The sequence below is a fragment of the Triticum urartu genome, chromosome 5 (genome assembly GCF_003073215.2).
Source record: "Triticum urartu cultivar G1812 chromosome 5, Tu2.1, whole genome shotgun sequence".
Lineage (NCBI taxonomy): Eukaryota > Viridiplantae > Streptophyta > Magnoliopsida > Poales > Poaceae > Triticum > Triticum urartu.
The window spans coordinates 91,374,341-91,399,091 of record NC_053026.1 but is presented as its reverse complement, the minus strand read 5'-3'; positions in this window follow the sequence as shown (position 1 = coordinate 91,399,091).

The following is a 24,751-nucleotide window of genomic DNA, read 5'->3' as shown; positions in this document are numbered from 1 at the left end:
AGCTTCGTCTCTGTGTTCGAACGCCCCCAACCCCATGACGAACCGTGCCCCGTGGCCTCGCCTTCGAACTCGCCGGGCCTCGGCGTCCGCCCGATGTCGTCGCTGGCGACCATTCCGGCCACCCCCGCCGTCGTGCTTCCCTCCATCGGACGCGGCGTGAAGTGGCCATTTCAGAGAGCCTGGCCGCGCCCATTTTGGGCCACAGTGGCGAAATCCCGAAGCTCGCCGGTGCCCTTCACCGTGTTTTGGCTCACCAGGGCAACTCCGGTGTCGTCCGCCGACGTAGCTAGGCGGGCCCCACCCTTGGGTCACTGCCAGTGGGCCATGGGGGCCCCATTGATTGGGTTGACCCAGTCAACGTGCTGACTGGGCAGCCTAGTGGCACTGACATGCGGCCCCCACCGCGTAATTAAACTAATTAAAACATTTTTAGAAATAAAACTAATTAGTTAACCTAATCAGTCACTGACATGTGGGGCCCTACTGCTAATTAACTCTGTTTAATTAAAGGGTTAATTATCCTTTTGCCCCCAGTGGTGTCCATGTGCTCAGTTTTGCCCTCAGATGTGAATTGTCCTCAGTTTTGCCCCTAGTCCGAGCACAACAACTATGACGAGGCCAAACGGCCATATTTGAGTCCATTCCGTCCGCCGGCATTAGTGGTTGTGGGTCCGGAGCTTACACGTGGGACCATGTGGACGTGGGTCCGGAGCTGACATGTAGGCCCGTGCAACTAAATCCCCAAATCATTCTAGCTCACACCCATCCACCCGGTTGGCTGTCCTGCGCCGCTGCCGCCGCCACCTGCGCCGCGGCCAGCACCTGCCCCGCCACCAGCTGCACGGCCTTCTCCGCCGCTACCTCCCTGCGGCTATGCTCCACGGCTACCTGTGACGCCCACCACCTTCCCGCGACGCCACGGGTGGGGCGCCCGCCACCTGCTCGATCCGCGGTGCGGCCTCCTTCCATGCGCCCGGCCGGAGTGCTCAAAGGTGGGGGGCTCCTGGAGCTATTTAAACTAGGAGGAAGAACCCTGGGGCGAAATGGTGAGCAGCGGTGACCCCGGAGTATTTGGTGAGGCAGGCATCGAGCTGGAGATCCGCCACGTCCACGACTGGGTTCCCGAGGGGTAAGTCTCGCCTCTTGTTTAGATTGAGCTTAGTTGTGCATTTGAACACTCGATTCGAGTAGGTTTGCCCAATTAGTGTGCTGATTGCGTCTCTGTTTTTCGCCGGTTAGGATGGAGTTGCGGTTTTCTTTCATGGTGCACATTAGAAGGGACCGATACATGTTCGATGCAAAGGATAAGAAGAAATACCAAGGAGGTTTTGATTATCGGTTGCCAATGGCTAGTAATTGGAGTTTCAGACAATTTGGGGAGGTAATTTGTAGCCAATATCCTTGGGGTTTGCTTGATGAAGTGGTATACAAATACTATGATGGGGAAAAGAATTGGGTGACAATTAGTAATGATGAAGAGCTAGCTACCATGTTTGTTAGGCATAAAGAGAAAGATAATTTTCATGTGAGGCTGCAAGTTGATGTGCTTGAGCAGGCATTTGGACCTAGGATGGTGGGTGCAACATCTCGGGGAGAACCAAGTCGTCGTAATGGCATATCTAGCCAGAACAGTTCAGTTGGTGCACAACGACGTGGTAGCTCGACAAGTGTGGGCAACAGCAGTAGGGCCCCCCTTGAAGTGGAGCCTGATGGCTACAATTCTGAGGTTGATGAAGAGAAGCTATATTCTGATGTTATTCGGAATTTACGACGGGCACCTCGGACTGAAAATCAAGATGAGGCTCACAATGCAGTCCGTGTGGATGATGACGCGATGGGTGAGGACGAAGACCTTGCAGCTGTTGAATGGGACCCTTTGAACCCTCATATGGAAGAAGGTACAGTTTTTGCATCCATGAATGAGTGTAGAAATGCACTTGTGACATACTGCATCAAGGTAGAACGTACTTTCAAAGTTGACAAGAGTGATCATGTACGTTACAGAGTGCACTGTCCGACTGAAGGTTGTCCATGGAGGCTGCTTGCATCTAAAATGCGGAATAGCACTAATGTTCAGGTCAAAGTGAACCCTTTTAAGCACACATGCCAGGAATCAACCCTTAGGAAGGATACAATCAGTAGAGCCAAGTCAAGATGGGTGGCAGAAGAAGTAAAGAAGTGGGTGAAAGAAAACCAGCAAGTGGGTCCAAAGGAATTGCAGAAGAACATCAAAGATAAGTTCAAGATAGATTTACCATACATGAGGTTGTTCAATGGTAAACAACATGCTATGGATTCTATTTATGGTAACTGGCAGGAAAGTTTTCAATTTTTGTATTCATTCAAAGGTGAAGTGGAGAGGACAAGCCCAGGTAGTATTGTAGATATTGATCACCACACCGTGGAGTACACATTCAGGGGAGTGACAAAGACCAAGGAATGCTTTAGGAGGGTTTTTGTCTGCTTTGAGGCTTGTCGCCGGGTTTTTTTGGCAGGCTGCAAGCCTTATTTGGCTATTGATGCCACTTTTCTCACAGGGAGGTTTAAAGGACAGTTAGTAGCAGCTTGTGCAATTGATGCACATAGTTTTGTATTTCCAGTTGCCTATGGTGTGCTGGAGACAGAGTCTGAGGAGAGCTGGACTTGGTTTTTGCATAATATCCGTCGGGCTATTGCACATCCCAATGGGTTGGTCATTCATACAGATGCCTGCAAAGGTTTAGAAGTGGCCGTGGACAATGTGTTCCCTGGAGTAGAGCATAGGGAATGCATGTGTCACCTTGCTACAAATTTCATGAAGAAATTCAAAGGAAAGGTGTATACCGACAATTTATGGCCAGCATCTTTGACATGCAGTGTGAAGAAGCACAACTACCACTTGAGGCAGTTATACATGAATCCCAAAGTGAAAGAATACTTGGAAACACACCACTCCAAGTTATGGGCCAGAAGCCAATTCAGTGAAGTGAGCAAAGTTGACTATGTGCACAATAATCTAGCAGAGTCTTTCAACTCAACGATCCGGAAACTAAAGGGTCATTATGTGGTGGATTTGCTTGACATGATAAGGATAGAATACATGCAGAAATTTCATTATCATGCAGGAATAGCCGAGGCAAAATTCATGGGCCACATTATCATCCCTGCCGTGATGAATGAACTAAAGCAGAAGACAACAGGCTTGGAAATGAACATGACTCTTTGCTCGGGTACCACAGCAGAGATATCATATTTGGATAAAGAGAAGAGGGAATGGAGATATCCAGTGGATTTAGAAGGTAGAACTTGCAGTTGTAGGCAATGGCAGATAACTGGGTTGCCATGCATTCATGCCTTGTTTTTCATCACTTCTCTCCCAGGTCCAGCAGGGAACATACAGCAGTATGTGCATGATTACTACTCTGTTGCAAGGTTCAAAGCCACATATGCTTATGCCTTGCCTGCTATGGAGGGAAAACAACAATGGGACATGGTGGACCCTGGATTCAAGCTTTGCGCTCCAATTCTGAAGAGAGCAGCAGGTAGACCAAGGAAGAGTCGAATCAGACCTCGAAGCGAAGGAGCTGGACTTGGAGCGAGGAAGCGTAAGTGCACAAGGTGTGGTGGGTCTGGTCATTTTGGTAAGTATTGTGATAACACAGTAGATCCAGCGTTCGGAGAGAGTTTCTATGAAGGCTTCGATGAAAATGTTGGTCAGCAGCCGGTTGCCTCAACAGATGATGAAAATGATGGTCAACAGCCGGTTGCATCAGATGAGGATTTTGACGAGGTTCCAAATGATGATGGTCAACAACCGCATGATTTTGACGATGATCCAAAATATCCTCCAAATAATGATTCAAGTGAGGCTCCAAATGGTGATCCAAGTGAGGCTCTAAATGGTGATCATGGTGATCCAAGTGAGGCTCCAAATGATGATCCAAGTGAGGCTCCAAATGGTGACCAACCTTCTGTTGTTGTGAGTTCTGCTAGGTATGTAAATCTTGCAAGGGTCAAATACTACTGTACATCTATCACTTGACATGATCTCATTACCGTTTATGTTTTGCACAGCTCTATGGTAGGTTTGAAGAAGACGCGCAAGGTACCGACAACCAAGAGAAGAAGAGAAGAAACAATAAGCACAAGGTGCACGAGGAGCAAAGTGATGGCAAGAAGCTCAAGGAACAGACAGAAGCCCCAACGCTATCTATGAATAATTATGAAACATTATGAATAAGGGATGATGTTGTATTATGAAACATTTATCACTTGACATGTTGTATTTCTGTTGGATGATGTTGGACCTATGTTAGAAGTATGTTTGACATGATGTTTAAATATCTGTTGGATGATGTTTGAATGAGCACATGGTTTTTCCTTTTTTGATTTTTTTGAATTTTGTTTTGCTCATTTAAATTCTGGTCAAACCTAACTTTGACCAAGATTTAAACAAGTCTAAAACATCAAAATGAAAAACTAAGCTTGGATACTTCTTAGTCAATCCAAAATGAAGTTGTGGTGAGCTTTTTGAAATTTTCATGAAAAATGTGCTAAAAAGAGGGGTCCAAAGGTAGGGTAAACGACCTCATTTCTAAGCAAAAAAAAAAATTCGACCTTGTCTAAATCAGCCAAATAACTTTCCTACACATATATTCTATATGTACAGACTATGTGCGCTGGTTTTTCCATTTTTTGTTTTTTTTAAAATTTGTTTTGCTCATTTGAATTCTGGTCAAAATTAACTTTGACCAAGATTTAAACAAGTGTAAAACATCAAAATGAAAAACTAAGCCTGGATCCTTCTTAGTCACTCCAAAATGAAGCTGTGGTTAGTTTTTTGAAATTTTCATGTTCATTTCCCCAAAACACTTCTCTTCACTTCATACAAGAGAGTTTGAGATACTCGAGATATCATACAATACACATGAACTTATCATTTAAATGTATGTAAAGCTTGTTTATCAACTTAAATCGTTAGTATATGACATAAGAAGACTATGTGCGCAGGTTTTTTATTTTTCTGATTTTTATTTAATTTATTATGCTCATTTGAAATCTGGTCAAACATAGCTTTGACTGCTCCAAACCCCGCTAACCCTAGCGCTGAACAAGGACCGTTCATCTAACCCTAGCGGCGATCAAGGGCCGTCGATCTAACCCTTCTAGAAGGAATCTGCGGGGAGGAGGGGGCCAATCCGCGAGATGCAATCTGATTGGCTGGGAGATTGTTTTTTTAACAAATACCGGGCGCACTGGATGGACCATTGGGCCGTCTCGTGCTCTGGGCCTGAGACCACAGTAAATAGCCCGTCTCAGCCTTTCCAGGCCTTGCATGCATGGAGGCGGCGACGTGGGTTTGCATGCGCGGGAGGCGGCGACATGCATGCATGCGAGCGAGGCGAGCGAGGCGCTCTAGGTGAGCTAGGCTAGCGAGGCGAGCTAGGTGGTTCAGTGCAGTGGTTCAGGGCAGCAATTCACATGCACCGCCCAGTCAAAGAGCTATGCAGTGATTCAGATGCACGCACGCGCCCCATGCATCGTTTTCGTGCAAAAATTTAAGTGTGCAAAACGTAACGGATACACACACGTGTCCGGATTCACACATGCACCATTCTCATCCTTTCTCTCTTCCTCTCCCATGCACAGGCCTATAAATGGGGTGCCTCTCTTCCTCTCCCACCCACAAGCTAGATCTGATCCTCTCCAACTTCAAACACCCAAGCGACCGAGCCCTCCCCAAGCGAGACCAAGTGAAGATGCAGTTCAACGGGCCGACCTTCAACCGTCCGCCTGTCGTGCCGGAGCTGCGCTACCCACCGGGCGTGCTCGTGGAGATGGAGCTCCGTGTGTGGGCTATTTCAAGGTGGAGGGGTTCCGTCGAACTCACCCGCGCCTTCCTCAGAGCCGGCTATGCCCACCTCCCACGGGGCTCGCCAAGGATGTTCACCCTCAACGAGGTTCGTGACCTCGGCGGCATCCTCCTACTGCTCACGGTCACCTTCACCAACCTGTTTGACGCACGCGAGCTCCTCGGCCAAGTCTTTTGGTGCAGCTGCGAGGCCATCTTATTCACCGTCTACAACATCTACACCAACTACGAGCACATCTTCCCCGCTCCAGGCCAGATGCACTCCCTTCCCTACGACGAGGAGGAGGAGGTGTGAAGATGAAGACGGTGTTGAAGGGGCGCGCGCGGCCAAGGTGGAAGAAGAAGGTCAAGATGAAGATGTTCAAGCCCGGAGTCAAGCTCGTCATGTTTCATTTTTTATTTTGTTGCTTTTCTATGTCGTGTCGTGTCGTGTCATGTTTCGTCATGTGTCTGTGAACTGTCCGTGAACTTATCTAAGTTATTGCAATGGTACGGTGTGTTCCATCTTATCTAAGTTATTAGGGTTTATTATGTGTGTTAAAAAATGTCCGTGCCCAAACATATCATTCTTCCCTAAACAAGTCATGAAGTTCGAGAACTTGTGGTTTTCATTAATGAAAATCGGAGGGGGTGAGAAGCCCTCTGTTTCATTCAAACAAAAAGTCATGAACTAACATGCAAATTTATTCCCTTTAAATCCTAAACCAAGTGCCACTCTAACCCTAAACCAAGTGCCACTCTGACCAAAATCATGTGGTAGTGCAACATACATTTTCAACCTTCCAACCCTCCAAAATTTAAGTGCAAAACAATGGAAAACCACTCTCACGCATGTGCAAACATTCACGGTCTCACTATTTTTTTAAAAAAATTCACGATCTCACTATGTATACCTTCCTTCCCTATCCATGTCAAAGTCTTGCCATCTGTCCTAGCGGTTACCAGCGCAGCCCTAAACACCACAAACCCACGCGGTCCTGGGTTCGAGTCCCCAGCCGCACCAATTTTTTGTGCATTTTCCACCCTTCATTTTTTAGACAAATTATGTTTTTCTCAATGTAATGCCCTTAAAAATTGTTCATTTATTTTGGCACCTGGCGTAAACCTCTACCAGAGCTGAGGCACATTTTCCATGACATTTTGGTCTTTGATTTAAATCACGGTGTATTTGAATTGGATTAATTAACAGCTCCAAAAAATTTCTAACCTTAATTGTTTGGCTCCAGAATAATTCAATTAGCTTCCACAAAAAGTTCCATCATTATGATTTACTGCCTAAATTAAATCAGAATAGAAAACAGAAAAATATGCAAGAGAACCCCCGAATGGGCCTAATTGGATGCAGTTGGCCCATTAGTCTAGCCTGCACTTGGCTCTACGCTCTGAATTTGGCCCAAGAGCAACCTTTTTTTGGGACAGAAAGGCAGAGCAGAGAGCTGCATTTCATTGATCAAAAGTTTCTGAATTCCTACTTTCTTCTCTTTTTTCCAACATATTTAAATGTTGGTCACTTCTTCTCTTTTTGTTTCAACATTTAAACAACTTTAACCAACATTTAAACTAGGTGGATTTCTCAAACAATTTCAAGATTACAAATTCCTCCATAATTCATGCCTTTCCATACATTTTCAACATTACAAGCAGTGCGATTACCATACCTACAAATGCCCAAAAGTATTTGCAAATGGGTATTGGTAGTGCTTGATCTTCAAGCTTCCTAACCTTCTTCTTCAACATCCTAAGCTCAACAGCTAGCTCTCTGTCAGTGCGTGCTTCGCCCTCCATCCCTTATTTCGGAGCTCGTGGTGCGGCCACTGCCGTTCGTGGCAGCATGCGCAACCATTCTTCATGCTCTTCTTGCAGTTCATTCATCAGAGTCTTGGCCAGAGCATCGACCCAAAGAAAGAAGCATGTCACCTGCATGAACACCAAACAGATCAACCCATTGCTCAAAGATCCCGACCACGAAAATGGTGCAATTGCCCCGATTCTTACCCCATTCTCGCTGCACACGTAGAACGGAAGATTCTGGTTCCTCGGTGTCTGAGAAACCCTCCGATCAACGCCCGCCCGGCACCGCGGACAGACGAAGACAGGCATGTCCACACGCGCCTGGCTCTGCATCCGCGAGGTGGCGCGGGAGCTTGAGGAAGACATGGAGCTCGGAGCCGAAGGGATCTCAACGCCGCCGCGCCCTCCACTGCTAGCTTCCCACCGCCGCGCCCTCCACAGCTAGCTTCCCGCCGCCGTGCTCTCTCTCTCTCGCCGTGGTCACTGCCGTGCTCTCTGTCGCCATGGTCACCGCCGCTGTCGCCCGCTTATATAGCACACCCTCCAACGGCTCTCTGCTGGGTCCCACAAGCCACGCGTGCAACGGTCTGAATAAAATTGGCCGTTTCTATCGCCTGGTCCCACCTGTAAGGGCCGAGTCAAAAGGTTGACCTGACAGAGACGGCAGAGTTCACGGAATGAGTCGGTGCGCACGGACTAGGGGCAAAACTGAGCACAATTCGCATCTGAGGGCAAAACTGAGTACATGGACACCACTGAGGGCAAAAGGATAATTAATCCTTAATTAAAATAACCCACTGTTAGTCCTTTGTGTATGACATGTGGGACCCACTGGTCAGTTTGACCTGGTCAGCAGTCCTGTTGACTGCTGACATCATCAACATGTCATGATGACGTCATATTTCCCTATCTGTCAATTTAAATAATTTCTGGAAATGCTTTAATCTTTAGAAAATCATAGAAAATAAACCGTAGCTCGGATTAAAAGGTTTTATATATGAAAGTTGCTCAGAACGACGAGACGAATCCGAATTCGCTATCCGTTCATATGTCACATGCCCCTAGCATGCTGAACATGGAACATTCCCCCTCCGGTCCTCTGTCTGACACAGGTCCGGAACCGAGAAAACATTCCTGGTTGACTTCCCCTTTCACCGGTATCGTGTAGCACCGCGTTAGAACACGTCTAGCTCTACCCGTTGTCCTGTTATGCACTTGCTTGCTATGTATTTACTGTTTCTTCCCCCTCTTCTCTTCGGTAGACCCCGTGACGATGCTGATGCCCCTGTGACCGACGACCCCTCCTTCTCTTATGAGCGACCAGGCAAGCAAACCCCCCTTGAGCATTCTGATATCGCCCATTTCTTTCCCTCTCATGCTTGCATTAGAACTGCTACTGCTTTCTGTATGATCCTACTATGATGCATAGCCTGTTGTTGCTACCTTCTTTCATACCTTACCTGCTTATCCTAAACTGCTTAGTATAGGTTGGTTAGTGATCTATCAGTGACCCCCACCTTGTCCCAGTTGCCCGGCTTTATGTTCGATGACTCGATCAACATGATCGACGTCCAGGCCCCGACACCGCACATCACCCCCTTAGTTGTACGACTCTGTAGAGTTACCATCGAGTGCCGAGGGTGGAACCTCTTACATCACTCCTGATGAGACCTCTGTAGTGTAGCTATTCGGTCGTGGTCATTGAGGGTGATTTCCTCCTTAACCACTTCCGATACGGCTCTATCGTGCAACCCCTCAAGTGTGAACCTCGAGGGTGGATCCTCTTACGTTCACCTTGATGGTTACATTGAGTGGAATTCACCGGGGGTGATTCCTCGGGTTTCCCCCTTGGTGCTAGACACACAATTACTATGGTTACCATGACTTTACACTGAACCATGTTACTAAAGACGGGTCGGCCCTGAGGGGTACCCGTGCGAGCTTAATAGCGAGTGATGTGGAGTCGGGTTGACCTGGAAGGTGCCCGCGAGATACTTACGAGGCGTGGCCGGGCATTCTTAGCCCTTGCCGCAAGTACTCGAGATGGGGCGACGGGATCACATCTTTCGTGAGTCTCTGCTCGTGACCACACTACCAACACACTAACGGTTTGGATATTTGATCCGAGGGGCCTCTGGCTTGATAGCACTAACCATCACGTGGGCATAGTATGGGCGTTCTGCGTCGTATACATGAGCCGAAGCTTAATAGACGTCAGCGACTCAGCGGCGCGCACCGGGCTGGACTGCGTAAGCACCTGCCTTTTTTAAGGAGGTAGCTAGGTCTGCTCACCGGCCGCCCATGCAACATGCAGGAGTTCCCGGGGCGATGGCCCATGACCCCTGGGGGCATAGGTTTAGTCCGGCGTGCTGGCCTCTCTATTAAGCCTAGGTCGGGTTGCGGCGTATTGTTTGGCCGAGGCCGGGCATGACCCAGGAAAGTGTGTCCGGCCGAAGTTAATCGAGCGTGGTGGGTAAGTTGGTGCACCCCTGCAGGGAAGAAAACATCTATCGATAGCCTGTCCTATGGTAATGGACACTTGGAGTTGTATCCCGATCGATACAACTAGAATTGGATACTTGAGATGAGAAATGGTTATGAGAAATGGATAGTATGGCTCTGGGATTTCTTTCTCGCAGGGAGTCGAGAAAGGATCTCTGGCCAAGGTTGATAACACTACTACTACTTTACATTATGTTGATCTGTACTCTTCTATATGCTGCAAGATGCTTGAAGATGCTAGTCTTTGATAGGCTAGGCTTTCCCCTTCCTTCTGGCATTCTGCAGTTTAGTCCACAGATACAGCCCTTTTCCTTTGATACAGATGCATACTTAGTTTAGATCTGATGTAAGTCTTGCGAGTACTTTGGATGAGTACTCACGGCTGCTTTGCTATCTCTTTTCCCCCATACCCGATTGTTGCGACCAGATGACAGATCCCAGGAGCCAGACGACACCGCTGATGATTACTACTACCCCGAGGGTGCCTACTACTACGTGACGACCACTAACGACCTGGAGTAGTTAGGAGGATCCCAGGCAGGAGGCCTTGCCTTTTCGATCGTTGTTGATTTTGTGCTAGCCTTCTTAAGGCAATCTTGTTTAACTCATGTTTGTACTCAGATATTGTTGCTTCCGCTGACTCTTGTGTATTCGAGCTTATGTATCCGAGCCCTCGAGGCCCCTGGCTTGTAATATAAAGCTTGTATTATTTTAATTTGTGTCTCGAGTTGTGTTGTGATATCTTCCCGTGAGTCATTGATCTTGATCGTACACAGTTGCGTGTATGATTAGTGTACGATTGAATCGAGGGCGTCACAAGGTCGAACTTGTTTTTGCAGGCATGTTGTGATATGATATGGTCAAGACATGATGCTAAATTTTATTGTATGAGATGATCATGTTTTATGACACAGTTATCGGCAACTGGCAGGAGCTATATGGTTGTTGCTTTATTGTATGAAATGCAATCGCCATGTAATTGCTTTACTTTATCACTAAGCGGTAGTGATAGTCGTAGAAGCAATAGTTGGTGAGATGACAATGATGCTTCGATGGAGATCAAGGTGTCAAGCTGGTGACGATGGTGATCATGACGGTGCTTTGGAGATGGATATCAAAGGCACAAGATGATGATGGCCATATCATATCACTTATATTGATTGCATGTGATGTTTATCCTTTATGCATCTTATTTTGCTTAGTTCGGCGGTAGCATTATAAGATGATCTCTCACAAAATTTCAAGGTATAAGTTTTCTCCCTGTGTATGCACCATTGCTAAAGTTCGTCGTGCCGAGACACCACATGATGATCGGGTGTGATAAGCTCTACGTTCACATACAATGGGTGCAAGCCAGTTTTGCACACGCAGAATACTCGGGTTAAACTTGACGAGCCTAGCATATGCAGATATGGCCTCGGAACACTGAGACCGAAAGGTCGAGCGTGAATCATATAGTAGATACGATGAACATAGTGATGTTCACCATTGAAAACTAATCCATCTCACGTGATGATCGGACATGGTTTAGTTGATATGGATCACGTGATCACTTAGAAGATTAGAGAGATGTCTATCTAAGTGGGAGTTCTTAAGTAATTTGATTAATTGAACTCTAATTTATCATGAACTTAGTACCTGATAGTATTTTGCATGTCTATGCTGTTGTAGATAGATGGCCTGTGCTGTTGTTCTGTTGAATTTTAATGCGTTCCTAGAGAAAGCTAAGTTGAAAGATGATGGTAGCAACTACACGGACTGGGTCCGTAACTTGAGGATTATCGTCATTGCTACACATAAGAATTACGTCCTAGAAGCACCGCTAGGTGACAAACCCGCTGCAGGAGCAACGCCAGATGTTGTGAACACCTGGCAGAGCAAAGCTAATGACTACTCGATAGTTCAGTGTGCCATGCTTTACGACTTAGAACCGGGACTTCAACGACGTTTTGAACGTCATGGATCGTATGAGATGTTCCAGGAGTTAAAGTTAATATTTCAGGCAAATGCCCGGATTGAGAGATATGAAGTCCCCAATAAATTCTACAGCTGCAAGATGGAGGAGAATAGTTCTGTCAGTGAACATATGCTCAGCATGTATGGGTACCACAACCACTTGACTCGGCTGGGAGTTAATTGATATGTCTCCGTCGTATCTACTTTTCCAAACACTTTTGCCCTTGTTTTGGACTCTAACTTGCACGATTTGAATGGAACTAACCCGGATTGACGTTGTTTTCAGCAGAACTGCCATGGTGTTATTTTTGTGTAGAAATAAAAGTTCTTGGAATGACCTGAAAATCCATGGATAATTATTTTGGAATATATAAAAATACTAGAAGAAAGATCCACGTCAGGGAGGCCTCCACCTATCCACGAGGGTGGGGGCGCGCCCTACCCCTGGGCGCGCGCCCTGCCTCGTGGGCCCCCTGACGCTCCATCGACCTCAACCCTGACTCCATATATTCACTTTCGAGCAGAAAAAAAATCAGAGAGAAGGATTCATCGCGTTTTACGATACGGAGCCGCCGCCAAGCCCTAAACTCTCTCGGGAGGGCTGATCTGGAGTCCGTTCGGGGCTCCGGAGAGTGGAATCCGTCGCCATTGTCATCATCAACCTTCCTCCATCACCAATTTCATGATGCTCACCGCCGTGTGTGAGTAATTCCATCGTAGGCTTGCTGGACGGTGATGGGTTGGATGAGATTTATCATGTAATCGAGTTAGTTTTGTTAGGGTTTGATCCCTAGTATCCACTATGTTTCGAGATTGCTGTTGCTATGACTGTGCTATGCTTAATGCTTGTCACTAGGGCCCGAGTGCCATGATTTCAGATCTGAACCTATTATGTTTTCATGAATATATGTGAGTTCTTGATCCTATCTTGCAAGTCTATAGTCACCTACTATGTGTTATGATCCAGCAACCCCGAAGTGACAATAATCGCGACCACTCCCGGTGATGACCGTAGTTTGAGGAGTTCATGTATTCACTAGGTGTTAATGCTTTGGTCCGGTACTCTATTAAAAGGAGGCCTTAATATCCCTTAGTTTCCAATAGGACCCCGCTGCACGGGAGGGTAGGACAAAAGATGTCATGCAAGTTCTTTTCCATAAGCATGTATGACTATATTCGGAATACATGCCTACATTACATTGATGAACTGGAGCTAGTTCCGTGTCACCCTAGGTTATGACTTTTATATGATCGATCGCATCCGGCATAATTCTCCATCACCGATCCAATGCCTACGAGCTTTTCTATATATTGTTCTTTGCTTATTTACTTTTCCGTTTCTACTATTACAATCACTACAAAACCCGAAAATATTACTTTTGCTATCGTTACTTTTGCTACCGTTACCACTACTATCATATTAATTTGCTACTAAATACCTTGCTGCAGATATTAAGTTTCCAGGTGTGGTTGAATTGACAACTCAGCTGCTAATACTTGAGAATATTCTTTGGCTCCCCATGTATCGAATCAATAAATTTGGGTTGAATACTCTACCCTCAAAAACTATTGCGATCCCCTATACTTGTGGGATATCAAGAACATTTTCTAGCGCCGTTGCCGGGGAGCATAGCTCTATTCTTTGAGTCACTTGGGATTTATATCTGCTTATCATTACGAAGAACTTGAAAGATCAAAGAACTAAGATTTTTCCCTCAACTACGAGGGGAGGTAAGGAACTGCCATCTAGCTCTGCACTCGATTCACCTTCTGTTTTGAGTAAGCTTGCGACACCTAAACCTGCTTCTGCTATTAATTCTGATATGTCGCATGTTATTGATGATGCCACTTTTGCTTTAGATGATACTTATGATGAAACTACTTCTATGCTTGATACTACTGTGCCACTAGGTGAATTTCTTGATGAACAACTTGCTAGGGCTAGAGAGAATGAAATTATTGAAACTCATAATATTGATGAAAGTGATGATGAAGATTCTCCCTCTAGATATGAATTACCTGTTGTTCCTAAGGGTTATGTTATGGATGAAGAAACTGCTAGAGACTTTCTTGCTTGCAATGATAGGAGTGATCTTAAGAAACTATTAGCTAAGCTGAAACAAAAAACTTTGAATGCTAGAATGAAATATGATCCTGCTTATGCTACTTCACCTATCTTTATTACTGATAAGGATTATGATTTCTCTGTTGATCCTGAGTTAATTACTTTGGTTGAATATGATCTTTTCTATGGCTATGAATCTGGAACTGTTGTGGCACATCTTACTAAATTAAATGATATAGCTACCTTGTTTACTAATGATGAGAAAACTCACTACTATTACATCCTTAAATTATTTCCGTTCTCATTAAAGGGTGATGCTAATATATGGTTTAATTCTCTTGATCCTGGTTGTGTGTGTAGTCCCCAGGATATGATTTACTATTTCTCTGCTAAATATTTCCCCGCTCATAAGAAACAAGCTGCTTTAAGGGAAATACATAATTTTGTGCAAATTGAAGAAGAGAGTCTCCCACAAGCTTGGGGAGGCTTCTCCAATTACTTAATGCTTTGCCTGATCATCCTCTCAAGAAGAATGAAATACTTGATATCTTTTATAATGGACTAACCGATGCTTCCAGAGATTACCTGGATAGTTGTGCTGGTTGTGTTTTCAGGGAAAGAACTATTGATCAAGCTGAAATTCTATTGAATAATATGTTGACCAATGAAAATAATTGGACACTTCCTGAACCAACTCCTAAGCCAACTCCGAAGAAAAGGGGTACTCTATTTCTCAGTCCTGAAGATATGCAAGAGGCAAAGAAATCTATGAAATAAAAAGGTATTAAAGCTGAAGATGTTAAGAATTTACCCCCTATTGAAGAAATACATGGTCTTAATTTGCCGCCTGTTGAAGAAACACATGGTCTCGATAACCCGACACAGGTAGTGAAGGTAAATTCTCTCTATAGATATGATAAAGCTGAAATCCCTCCTACTAAGTTTGCCAACCAATGTTTGGATGAATTTGATAACTTTATGGTTAAGCAAGAAGATTTTAATGCTTATGTTGGTAGACAATTGAAACATAATGCTTACATGATTGAACACTTGAGTGATTATATGGCTAGTGTTAAAGGTGAACTTAAACTTATTAGTAAACATGCTTCTATGGTTACCACTCAAGTAGAACAAGTACTTAAAGCTCAGAATGATTTGCTCAATGAATTAAATAATAAGAATGATAATGATGTTAGAGTTATGACTAGAGGAGGCAAAATGACTCAGGAGCCTTTGTATCCTGAGGGCCACCCTAAGAGAATTGAGAAAGATTCTCAGAGAACTACTATAGATGCACCTAGTCCTTCTAAAAGGAAGAAAAAGAAAAATGATAGGACTTTGCATGCTTCTAGTGAACCTGTTGTTGACACACCTGAGAATCCCAATGATATTTCTATTTCTGATGCTGAAACACAGTCTGGTAATGAACATGAACCTAGTGATACTATTAATGATGATGTTCATGTTGATGCTCAACCTAGTAATGATAACGATGTAGAGTTTGAACCTGCTGTTGATCTTGATAACCCACAATCAAAGAATCAATGTTATGATAAGATAGACTTTGTTGCTAGGAAGCACGGTAAAGAAAGAGAACCATGGGTTCAGAAACCCATGCCTTTTCCTCCTAAACCATCCAAGAAAAAGGATGATGAGGATTTTGAGCGCTTTGCTGAAATGATTAGACCTATATTTTTGCGTATGCGTTTGACTGATATGCTTAAAATGAATCCTTATGCTAAATATATGAAGGAAATTGTTACTAATAAAAGAAAGATACCGGAAGCTGAAATTTCCGCCATGCTTGCTAATTATACTTTTAAGGGTGGGATACCAAGAAACTTGGAGATCCAGGAGTACCAACTATACATTGCTCCATTAAAAGAAACTATGTTAAAACTGCTTTATGTGATCTCGGAGCCGGTGTTAGTGTTATGCCTCTCTCTTTATATCGTAGACTTGATTTTAATAAGTTGACACCTAGTGAAATATCTTTGCAAATGGCTGATAAATCAACTGATGTACCTGTCGGTATTTGTGAGGATGTGCCTGTTGTGGTTGCAAACGTCACTATTTTAACGGACTTTGTTATTATTGATATTCCCGAGGACGATAGTATGTCTATTATTCTTGGAAGACCCTTTTTGAATACTGCAGGGGCTGTTATTGATTGCACCAAAGGCAATGTCACTTTTCATGTTAATGGTAATGAGCTACGGTACACTTTCCGAGGAAACAACCTCAAGTCCACAGTAATTCTATTGGAAAAATTTCAACAATCACTATTAGAGGTTTTGAATTTCCTCTTCCTACTGTCAAGAAGAAATATGATATTATTATTGTTGGGGACATGCATATCCCCGTTGAGGTAACATATTGTTATTCGAAATTTCTTCGGTTTCATGTTACTTGAAATGAGTTTGTTAACAAGACCTGATCAACCTTGTTAGTGGATTCCTTTTGATGAGCATGAGATGGATGAAATTAGAAAACACAACTCTTTGTACCCTCTTTTTACTTTCCGTTATTTATATTAAAAAAGCAAAAACAGTATATTCTGTCTGTTTTCTGAATTATCCATGCAATAAAAATACCCCGAAAATAAAAGTTCTCCAAATGCCCTGAAAATTCAATATGATTTTTTCTAGAATATTTGAGAATATCTGGCACTAAGAACACAGCAGGGGAGCAAGCACCTGGTCACGAGGGTCCAGGGCGCACCCCCTGCCTCGTGCACCCATGGTGGCTCCCCTCCACTTATTCCAGCCACCACACACTCCTTCTTCCTCCCACAAACATCACTCACCAGCTCAAACCCGAGTTCAAGCTCATCTTGCTGTCATTTTCGATCTCCTAGCTCAAAGCTCCATTCAGAAAACTGCTTTGGGGGATTGTTCTTTGGTATGTGACTCCTCCAATGGTCCAATTAGTTTTTGTTCTAGTGCTTTATTCATTGCAAATTTTTGCTGCTTAGGTGACCATGTTCTTGAGCTTGCATGTCAAATTTATATGGTCAAAAGTAGTTTTGATGCATGATATTGTCTCTAGGCACTTGTAGGAGTAGTTGCTATCAATATTGTTGAGTTTGGTTCACTTTTATTTTGAAGTTACTAAAAATTTCAAAAAAAATTCAGAGGAAGAAATATGTTTAGGAAAATGTACCAAGGTGGTTCTTCAAGGAAGCAAGCACTCAGACTTGCAATACGCGATGCAGACGAGGAACCACCAAGGGATGCTCAAGTGCGGCCCTGTGAATGGCCGTCGGAGGACTTCATGATTCAAGAAGGAATCAAGGAGGAATTTGATGCATATGTGCGTAATGATGATCTTGAGAGCTCCGAGGCAGATAAGTGCCATCAATGCCTCTATTTAACTGATTCATTTGTGAGAAGGTTTAAATTTTCATCATCACGCAATTCTCAAACTGTCTTGTTTGATCTTTATGATAAATCTTATACAATGGACTTAGAAGATTTTACCACTGCTTGTAAACTTCCACAGTGGGGTGATGTTAGTGAACCTCGCAAATATGAATTTAGAGATTTTCTTGCTAGTATAACTGTGGGGGAATCTAGAGATGTGACGCAAGCTACCATAGGGAGCATTCATTTTCCTGCTATACATTATTTGCTCTCCTCATAGGTAGATGCATTAATGGTAAAGATGAAGCATGTCACATGTGTGTGCCTGATCTTAGCGTTCTCAGAAGTGCTATTTTAGGAGATAAACAATACAACTTGGGGGCTATCGTTGCACGTAGGTTGCATAATAATCGTATTCATGGAGATTTCTTTGGTGGAATTTAAGCAACCTGTATAGCTAACTTTCTTGAGATACCCATACGTGGACATGATATTGAGTTGCCTCCTTCTTATCTAGATTATGAGGCTATGGTTTGTCATCAGTTTGTTGAGAGGAACGATCAGTTCCTCCAGTACCGACTAATCTTTGACAGACGACGCACCTATCACATCACTCTCCCTGCTCCTACTTTCTTTGACTTTCAGGCAAAGGGGAGATATGTTATAACCAGGGAGGAGGCGACCGAGTACGAGATGAGGGCAGAGACAGCTCGCCTCCAAGCTGCAGCTTGATACGTCCATTTTCCATCATGCTTTTATATCAATATTTATTGCATTATGGACTGTTATTTCACTTTATGTCACAATACTTATGGCTATTCTCTCTTATTTTACAAGGTTTACATAAGGAGGGAGAATGCCGGCAGCTAAAATTCTAGGCTGGAAAACGAGCAAATATTAGAGACCTATTCTGCGCAACTCCAAAAGTCCTGAAACTCCACGGAACATCTTGAAATAAATAAAGAAAAATCCTCGCCAAAGATGAAGGCCAGGGGGCCCACACCCTGCTCACGAGGGTGGGGGGCGCCCCCCCTAGGGCTCGCCCCCTACCTCGTGGGCCCCCTGGTGGCTCTCTGACGTCCATCTTCTCCTATATGAAGTCTTTTGATGAGAAAAAAATCAGAAGTAACCTTTCGGGACGAGACTCCGCCGCCACGAGGCGGAACCAATCTAGAGCTCCAGCAGAGCTGTTCTGCCGGGGATACTTCCCTCCGGGAGGGGGAAATCATCACCATCGTCATCACCAACGCTCCTCTCATCGGGAGAGGGCAATCTCCATCAACATCTTCACCAGCACCACCTCATCTCCAGACCCTAGTTCATCTCTTGTATCCAATTCTTGTCTCAAAGTCCGGGATTGGTGCTAGTAGGTTGCTAGTAGTGTTGATTACTCCTTGTAGTTGATGCTAGTTGGTTTATTTGGTGGAAGATCATATGTTCAGATCCTATATGCATATTATTACCCCTATGATTATGAACATGAATATGCTTTGTGAGTAATTACGTTTGTTCCTGAGGACAAGGGAGAAGTCTTGCTATTAGTAGTCATGTGAATTTGGTACTCGTTTGATATTTTGATAAGATGTATGTTGTCTAGCCTCTAGTGGTGTTATGTGAACGTCGACTACATAACACTTCACCATTATTTGGGCCTAGAAGAAGGCATTGGGAAGTAATAAGTAGATGATGGGTTGCTAGAGTGACAGAAGCTTAAACCCTAGTTTATGCGTTGCTTCGTAAGGGGCTGATTTGGATCCACATGTTTCAGGCTATGGTTAGGTTTACCTTAATACTTTTGTTGTAGTTGTGGATGCTTGCAATAGAGGTTAATCATAAGTGAGATGCTTGTTCAAGTAAGAACAACACCCAAGCATCGGTCCACCCACATATCAAATTATCAAAGTATCGAACGCGAATCATATGAACGTGATGAAAACTAGCTTGACGATATTCCCATGTGTCCTCGGGAGCGCTTTTCCTATTATAAGAATTTGTTCCGGCTTGTCCTTTGCTACAAAAAGTATTGGGCCACCTTGCTGCACTTTATTTACTTTTGTTACTTGTTGCTCGTTACAATTTATCTTATCACAAAACTATCTGTTACCGCTTATTTTAGTACTTGCAGAGAATACCTTGCTGAAAACCGCTTATCATTTCCTTCTGCTCCTCGTTGGGTTCGACACTCTTACTTATCGAAAGGACTATGATAGATCCCCTATACTTGTGGGTCATCAAGACTCTTTTCTAGTGCCGTTGCCGGGGAGTGTAGCGCCTTTGGTAGGTGGAATTTGGTAAGGAAAAATTTATATAGTGTGCTGAAATTTACTGTCACTTGTTACTATGGAAAGTAATTCTCTGAGGGGCTTGTTCGGGGTATCTTCACCCCATCCAGTAGAGAAAAGAGTTGCTCCTCAACCTACTGAACCTATTGAAAATGAAACTCCTTTTGAATTTCCTTTGGGTATGATGGAAAAACTGCTAGCTAACCCTTTTACAGGAGATGGAACAAAGCATCCTGATGAGCACTTAATATATGTGGATGAAGTTTGTGGATTATTTAAGCTTGCAGGTATACCCGATGATGTTGCTAAGAAGGTCTTCCCTTTTTATTTGAAGGGAGACGCATTGATATGGTATAGGCTATGTGAAGATATGAAATCATGGAACTATAAAAGATTGAAATTGGAATTTCATCAAAAGTACTACCCTATGCATCTTGTTCATCGTGATCGCAATTATATATATAATTTCTGGCCTCGCGAAGGAGAAAGCATCGCTCAAGCTTGGGGGAGGCTTAAATCAATGTTATATTCATGCCCCAATCATGATCTCTCAAGAGAAATGATTATTCAAAATTTTTATGCTTGGCTTTCTGAAAACAATCGCACCATGCTCGATACTTCTTGTGCTGGCTCTTTTATGATGAAGACTATTGAATTTAAATGGAATTTATTGGATAGAATTAAACGCAACTCTAAAGATTGGGACCTCGACGAAGGTAAGGAGTCAGGTATGACACCTAAGTTTGATTGTGTTAAATCTTTTATGGACACCGATATTTTCCGTAAGTTTAGCACTAAATATGGACTTGACTCTGAGATAGTAGCTTCTTTCTGTGAATCTTTTGCTGCTTATGTTGATCTCCCTAAGGAGAAGTGGTTTAAATATCGTCCTCCCATAGAAGTAAAAGTAGCTGCACCTATTAAACTTGAAGAAAAGACTGTCACTTATAATGATCCTACTGTTCCTACTTCTTATGTTGAGAAACCACCTTTCCCTGTTAGAATAAAGGATCATGCTAAAGCTTCAACTGTTGTTCGTAAAAGCAATATTAGAACTTATACACCTCCTGAGCAAGTTAAAGTAGAACCTAATATTGCTATTGTTAAAGATCTCTTGTCTGATAATATTGATGGGCATGTTATTCAGTTCGAAGGTGAAACTGCTAGAATTGCTAAACCTTGTGATAAAGATAAACATAGACATGTGGTAGGCGTGCCTGTTATTTCTGTTAAAATAGGAGATCATTGTTATCATGGCTTATGTGATATGGGTGCTAGTGCTAGTGTTATACCTTATGACTTGTATAAAGAAATCAAGCATGAAATTGCACCTGCTGAGTTAGAAGATATTGATGTCACAATTAAACTTGCCAATAGAGATCATATTTCAGCGATGGGAACTGTTAGAGATGTTGAAGTCTTGTGTGGGAAAACTAAATATCCTGCTGATTTTCTTGTTCTTACTTCTCCGCAAGATAGCTTTTGTCCCATTATATTTGGTAGACCCTTCTTGAACACTGTTAATACTAGGATAGATTGCAAAAAGAATGTTGTTACTATTGGCTTGGATGATATGGTTCATGATTTAATTTCTCTAAATTTAGTAAACAACATCGTGAGGAAGAATTACCTAGTAAGGATGAAATTATTGGTCTTGCTTCTATTGTCGTACCTCCTAGTGATCCCTTAGAACATTATTTGCTAGACCATGAGAATGATATGTTCATGAATGAAAGAAGGGAAATAGATGAAGTATTCTTTAAACAGGAACCTATTCTGCAACACAATTTGCCTGTTGAAATTTTAGGGGATCCTCCTCCACCCAAGGGTGATCCCATGTTTGAGCTTAAACCCTTGCCTAATAATCTTAAATATGCTTATCTTGATGAAAAGAAGATATATCCTGTTATTATTAGTGCTAACCTTTCAGAGCATGAAGAAGAAAGATTATTGAAAACTCTGAAGAAGCACCGTGCTGCTATTGGATATACTCTTGATGATCTTAAGGGCATTAGTCCCACTCTATGTCAACATAAAATAAATTTGGAAGCAGATGCCAAACCAGTTCGTGATCCTCAACGACGTCTGAATCCTAAAATGAAAGAAGTGGTAAGAAAAGAAATACTAAAGCTTCTGGAGGCAGGTATAATCTATCCCGTTGCTGATAGTTAGTGGGTAAGTCCTATCCATTGTGTCCCTAAGAAGGGAGGTATTACTGTTGTTCCTAATGATAAAGACGAATTGATTCCGCAAAGAATTATCACAGGTTCTAGGATGGTAATTGATTTCCGCAAATTAAATGAAGCTACTAAGAAATATCATTACCCCTTACCTTTTATTGATCAAATGCTAGAAAGGTTATGCAAACATACACACTATTGCTTTCTAGATGGTTATTCTGGTTTCTCTCAAATACCTGTGTCGGCTAGAGATCAATCAAAGACTACTTTTACATGCCCTTTTGGTACTTTTGCTTATAGACGTATGCCTTTTGGTTTATGTAATGCACCTGCTACCTTTCAAAGATGCATGATGGCTATATTCTCTGACTTTTGTGAAAAGATTTGTGAGGTTTTCATGAACGATTTTTCCGTCTATGGTTCCTCTTTTGATGATTGCTTGAGCAATCTTGATCGAGTTTTGCAGAGATGTGAAGAAACTAATCTTGTCTTGAATTGGGAAAAGTGCCACTTTATGGTTAATGAAGGTATTGTCTTGGGGCACAAAGTTTCTGAAAGAGGTATTGAAGTTGATAAAGCCAAGGTCGATGCTATTGAAAAGATGCCATGTCCCAAGGACATCAAAGGTATAAGAAGTTTCCTTGGTCACGCCGGATTTTACAGGAGGTTCATTAAGGACTTCTCAAAAATTTCTCGGCCTCTGGCTAATTTATTGCAAAAGGATATACCATTTGTCTTTGATGATGATTGTGTGGAAGCATTTGAAACACTTAAGAAAGCATTAGTCTTTGCACCTGTTGTTCAGCCACCTGATTGGAATTTACCCTTTGAAATTATGTGTGATGCTAGTGATTATGATGTAGGTGCTGTTCTAGGGCAAAGAGTTGATAATAAATTAAATGTTATTCATTATGCTAGTAAGACTCTAGACAATGCTCAAAGAAATTATGCTACTACTGAAAAAGAGCTTTTGGCAGTTGTATTTGCTTGTGATAAGTTCAGACCTTATATTGTTGATTCTAAAGTAACTGTTCACACTGATCGTGCTGCTATTAAATACCTTATGGAAAAGAAAGATGCTAAACCTAGACTTATTAGATGGGTTCTCTTGCTACAAGAATTTGATTTGCATATTGTTGATAGGAAAGGAGCCGAGAACCCTGTTGCAGACAACTTGTCTAGGTTAGAAAATATTCATGATGACCCACTACCTATTAATGATAGCTTTCCTGATGAACAATTAAATGTTATAAGTACTTCTCGTAGTACTCCATGGTATGATGATTATGCTAATTATATTGTTGCTAAGTTTATACCACCTAGCTTCACGTACCAGCAAAAGAAAAAGTTTTTCTATGACTTGAGACATTACTTTTGGGATGACCCACATCTTTATAAAGAAGGAGTAGATGGTGTTATTAGACGTTGTGTATCTGAGCATGCATAGGAACAGATCCTACTCAAGTGTCACTCTGAGTCTTATGGAGGACACCACGCTGGAGATAGAACTGCACATAAGGTATTGCAATCTGGTTTTTATTGGCCTACTCTCTTCAAGGATGCCCGTAAGTTTGTCTTATCTTGTGATGAATGTCAAAGAATTGGTAATATTAGTAGACGTCAAGAAATGCCTATGAATTATTCACTCTTTATTGAACCATTTGATGTTTGGGGCTTTGATTATATGGGACCTTTTCCTGCCTCTAATCGATATACACATATTTTAGTTGCTGTTGATTACGTTACTAATGGGTAGAAGCTATTCCAACTAGTAGTGCCGATCATAACACTTCTATTAAAATGCTTAAAGAAGTTATTTTTCCGAGGTTTGGAGTCCCAAAATATTTAATGACTAATGGTGGTTCACACTTTATTCATGGTGCTTTCCGTAAAATGCTTGCTAAGTATGATGTTAATCATAGAATTGCATCTCCTTATCACCCTCAGTCTAGTGGTCAAGTAGAGTTGGGCAATAGAGAGCTCAAATTAATTTTGCAAAAGACTGTTAATAGGTCTAGAAAGAATTGGTCCAAGAAACTTGATGATGCATTATGGGCTTATAGAACTACATATAAAAATCCTATGGGTATGTCTCCGTATAAAATGGTTTATGAAAAAGCATGTCACTTACCTCTCAAATTAGAACATAAGGCATATTGGGCTATTAAAGAGCTTAACTATGATTTTAAACTTGCTGGTGAGAAGAGGTTATTTGATATTAGCTCACTTGATGAATGGAGAACCCAAGCTTATGAAAATGCCAAGTTGTTTAAATAAAAAGTTAAAAGATGGCATGACAAAAGGATACAAAAGCGTGAGTTTAATGTAGGTGATTATGTATTGCTATACAACTCTCGTTTAAGATTTTTTGCAGGAAAACTTCTCTCTAAATGGGAAGGCCCCTATGTTATCGAAGAGGTCTATCGTTCCGGTGCCATAAAAATCAACAACTTTGAAGGCACAAATCCGAAGGTGGTAAACGGTCAAAGAATCAAACATTATATCTCAGGTAATCCCATAAATGTTGAAACCAATATTATTGAAACTGTAACCCCGGAGGAATACATAAGGGACACTTTCCGGAATGTTTCAGACCCCGAAAAGGAATAGGTATGTGGTACGGTAAGTAAACCGACTCCAAAGCAATTTTAAGGCAATATTTCTCCATTTTGGAATATTTAGAAAAATAGAAAAATAAGTAGCAGTCCGGGAAGGACACGAGGGCCCCACGAGGGTGGTGGGCGCGCCCTACCCCCTTGGGC